Consider the following 4921-nt stretch of genomic DNA (forward strand, 5'->3'; position numbering starts at 1 on the left):
AATATAATAGAAACAGTAGTAATATAATAGAGATAGTAGATCTAGCTGGTCTGTCATAATATAATAGAGACAGTAGATCTAGCTCGTCTGTAATATTATAATAGACAGTAGATCTAGCTGGTCTGTCATAATATAATGGAGATAGTAGAACTAGCTGGTCTGTCAAATTATAATAGAGACAGTAGATCTAGCTGGTCTGTCATAATATAATAGAGACATAGAAACAGTAGATATAGCTGGTCTGTCATATTATAATGGAGATAGTAGATCTAGCTGGTCTGTCATAGTACAATAGGGACAGTAGATCTAGCTCGTCTGTCATAATACAATAGAGACAATAGATCTAGATGGTCTGTCATAATATAATGGAGACAGTAGATCTACCTGGTCTGTCATATTATATTAGAGACAGTAGATCTACCTGGTCTGTCAAATTATAATAGAGACAGTAGATCTAGCTGGTCTGTCATAATATAATAGAGACTTAGAGACAGTAGATCGAGCTGGTCTGTCATAATATAATAGAAACAATAGATCTAGCTGGTCTGTCATAATATAATAGAGACAGTAGATCTAGCTGGTCTGTCATAATATAATAGAGACAGAGACAGTAGATCTAGCTAGTCTGTCATATTATATTAGAGACAGTAGATCTATCTGGTCTGTCAAATTATAATAGAGACAGTAGATCTAGCTGGTCTGTCAAAATATAATAGAGACAGTAGATCTAGCTGGTCTGTCATACTATAATAGAATCAGTAGATCTACCTGGTCTGTCATATTATAATAGAGACAGTAGATCTAGCTGGTCTGTAATAATATAATGGAGATAGTAGATCTAGCTGGTCTGTCATAGTACAATAGGGACAGTAGATCTACCTGGTCTGTCAAATTATAATAGAGACAGTAGATCTAGCTGGTCTGTCAAAATATAATAGAGACAGTAGATCTAGCTGGTCTGTCAAAATATAATAGAGACAGTAGATCTAGCTGGTCTGTCATATTATAATACACTCAGTAGATCTACCTGGTCTGTCATATTTTAATAGAGACAGTAGATCTAGCTGGTCTGTAATAATATAATGGAGATAGTAGATCTAGCTGGTCTGTCATTATTATAACATTTACATTTACATTTAAGTCATTTAGCAGACGCTCTCTTATCCAGAGCGACTTACAAATTGGTCATTCACCTTATGACCTCCAGGAACAGTAGTGCATCTAAATCTTTCAGGGGAGGGGGGTGAGAGGGATTACTTTTTATCCTATCCTAGGTCTTCCTTAAAGAGGTGGGGTTTCAGGTGTTGTCGGAAGGTAATTGACTCCGCTGTCCTGGCCGTGAGGGAGTTTGTTCCACCATTGGGGGCCAGGAATAGCGAACAGTTTTGACTGGGCTGAGCGGGAACTGTACTTCCTCAGTGGTAGGAGGCGAGCAGGCCAGAGGTGGGATGAACGCAGTGCCCTTGTTTGGGTGTAGGGCCTGATCAGAGCCTGGAGGTACTGAGGTGCTGGTCTCACAGCTCCGTAGGCAAGCACCATGGTCTTGTAGCTGATGCGAGCTTCAATGGAAGCCAGTGGAGGGAGCGGAGGAGCGGGTGACGTGAGAGAACTTGGGAAGGTTGAACACCAGACGGGCTCTGTCTGAATGAGTTGTAGGGGTTTAATGGCACAGGCAGGGAGCCCAGCCAACAGCGAGTTGCAGTAATCCAGACGGGAGATGACAAGTGCCTGATTAGGGACCTGCGCCGCTTCCTGTGTGAGGCAGGGTCTGCTCTGGATGTTGTAGAGCATGAACCTACAGGAACGGGCCACCGCCTTGATGTTAGTTGAGAACGACAGGTGTTGTCCAGGATCACGCCAAGGTTCTTAGCGCCTGGGAGGAGGACACAATGGAGTTGTCAACCGTGATGGCGAGATCATGGAACGGGCAGTCCTTCCCCGGGAGGAAGAGCAGCTCCGTCTTGCCGAGGTTCAGCTTGAGGTGGTGATCCGTCATCCACACGGATATGTCTGCCAGACATGCAGAGATGCGATTCGCCACCTGGTCATCAGAAGGGGGAAAGGAGAAGATTAATTGTGTGTCCTGTCATAGCAATAATATAGCCAGAGACCATGTGAGGTTATGACAGAGCCAAGTGACTAGCTGGTATAGCGAGAATAGAGAGGGCCTAGAACAGAGCCCTGGGGACACCAGTGGTGAGAGCACGTTGTGGAGACGGTCTGCCACGCCACCTGGTAGAGCGACCTGTCAGGCTGGACGCAATCCAATAGAGTGGGCCGTCTAGCCGAGATGCCCAACTATAGAGGGTGGAGAGGAGGATCTGATGGTTCACAGTATCGATAGGACAGCCGATAGGTCTAGAAGGATGAGAGCAGAGGAGAGAGAGTTAGCTTTAGCAGTGCGGAGCGCCTCCGTGATACAAAGAAGAGCAGTCTCAGTTGAATGACTAGTCTTGAAACCTGACTGATTTGGATCAAGAAGGTCATTCTGAGAGAGATAGCGGGAGAGCTGGCCAAGGACGGCACGTCTAGCTGGAGTTTTGGAGAGAAAAGAAAGAAGGGATACTGGTCTGTAGTTGTTGACATCGGAGGGATCGAGTGTAGGTTTTTTCAGAAGGGGTGCAACTCTCTTAATCTTGAAGACGGAAGGACGTGAGCTGGTCAGGGATAGTTGATGAGCGAGGTGAGGTAAGGGAGAAGGTCTGGAAATGGTCTGAGAAGAGAGGAGGGGATAGGGTCAAGCGGGCAGGTTGTTAATGGCCAGTACAAGACGCGAGATTTCATCTGGAGAGAGAGGGGAGAAAGAGGTCAGTCACAGGGTCGGGCAGTGAGCAGAACTAGCTGGTGTCGCTTGACTTAGCAAACGAGATCGGATGTCGTCGACCTAATATAAAAATGGTTGACTGGTCTGTCATAAGTCATCTGCAGAGAGGAGGAGGGGGAGGGGGAGGAGGATTCAGGAGGGAGGAGAAGGTTGCAAAGAGCTTCCTAGGGTTAGAGGCAGATGCTTGGAATTCTTAGAGTGGTAGAAAGTGGCTTTAGCAGCAGAGAGAGAAGAGAAATGTAGAGAGGAGGGTCTGTCAGGATGTCAGGTCCGCAGGGAGGCTAGTTTTCTCCATTTCCGCCGGCTGCCCGGAGCCCTGTTCTGTGAGCTCGCAATGAGTCGCCGAGCCACGGAGCGGGAGGGGAGGACCGAGCCGGCCTGGAGGATAGGGGACATAGAGAGTCAAAGGATGCAGAAAGGGAGGAGAGGAGGGTTGAGGAGGCAGAATCAGGAGATAGGTTGGAGAAGGTTTGAGCAGAGGGAAGAGATGATAGGATGGAAGAGGAGAGAGTAGCGGGGGAGAGAGAGCGAAGGTTGGGACGGCGCGATACCATCCGAGTAGGGGCAGTGTGGGAAGTGTATGGATGAGAGCGAGAGGGAAAAGGATACTAGTGGTCGGAGACTTGGAGGGAGTTGCAACGAGGTTAGTGGAAGAACAGCATCTAGTAAAGATGAGGTCAAGCGTATTTCCTGCCTTGTGAGTAGGGGGGAAGGTGAGAGGGTGAGGTCAAAAGAGGAGAGGAGGGAAAGAAGGAGGCAGAGAGGAATGAGTCAAAGGTAGGCGTGGGGGAGGTTAACGTCGCCCAGAACTGTGAGAGGTGAGTAGATCCTCAGGAAAGGAGCTTATCAAGGCATCAAGCTCATTGATGAACTCTCCGAGGGAACCTGGAGGGCGATAAATGATAAGGATGTTAAGCTTGAAAGGGCTGGTAACTGTGACAGCATGGAATTCAAAGGAGGCTACAGACAGATGGGTTAGGGAGAAAGAGAGAATGACCACTTGGGAGAGATGAGGATCCCGGTGCCACCACCCCGCTGACCAGAAGCTCTCGGGTGTGCGAGAACACGTGGGCAGACGAAGAGAGAGCAGTAGGAGTAGCAGTGTTGTCTGTGGTGATCCATGTTTCCGCCAGTGCCAAGAAGTCGAGGGACTGGAGGGAGACATAGGCGGAGATGAACTCTGCCTTGTTGGCCGCAGATCGGCAGTTCCAGAGGCTACCGGAGACCTGAACTCCACGTGGGTCTGTCATAATTTGGGACCACCAGATTAGGGTGGTCTGCGGCCACGCGGTGTGGAGCGCTTTGTATGGTCTGTGCAGAGAGGAGAGAACAGGGATAGACAGACACATAGTTGACAGGCTACACAAGAGGCTACGCTAATGCAAAGGAGATTGGAATGACAAGTGGACTACACGTCACGAGTGTTCAGAGAGTTAAGCTTACGAGCAAGAATCTTATTGACTAAAATGATTAAAATGATACAGTACTGCTGAAGTAGGCTAGCTGGCAGAGGCTGCGTTGTTGACTAAGTAGGCTAGTTGGCATTGGCTGCGTTTGTTGACACTACACTAATCAAGTCGTCCGTTGAGTGTAATAGTTTCTACTGTGCTGCTATTCGGTATAGCTGGCTAGCTAGCAGTGTTGATTACGCTGGTCTGTCAAAATAAAAGAACGACAATAGCTGGCTAGCTAACCTAGGAAATCGCTCTAGACTACACAATTATCTTTGATACAAAGACAGTATGTAGCTAGCTATGTAGCTAGCTACGATCAAACAAATCAAGCCGTTGTACTGTAATGAAATGAAATGAAAAATGTGATACTACCTGTGGAGCGAAGCGAAATGCGACAGGATTGTTGAGTGCAGAAGTTCTGTTCGGTAGACGTTGGCTAGCTGTTGGCTAGCTAGCAGAGTCTCCTATGTTAATAGACGACATAAAAACTACACACTCTAAACTACACAATTATCTTGGGTACGAAGACAGCAAAGACAACTATGTAGCTAGCTAACACTAACTAATCAAGTCGACAGTTGAGTGTAATAGTTGTGCTGCTAATCGGTAGACAGTAGGACTAGCTAACGGTCGTTAGCTAGCT

This window comes from Oncorhynchus nerka, linkage group LG2 (assembly GCF_034236695.1).
Source record: "Oncorhynchus nerka isolate Pitt River linkage group LG2, Oner_Uvic_2.0, whole genome shotgun sequence".
In the NCBI taxonomy this organism is placed as follows: Eukaryota; Metazoa; Chordata; class Actinopteri; order Salmoniformes; family Salmonidae; genus Oncorhynchus; species Oncorhynchus nerka.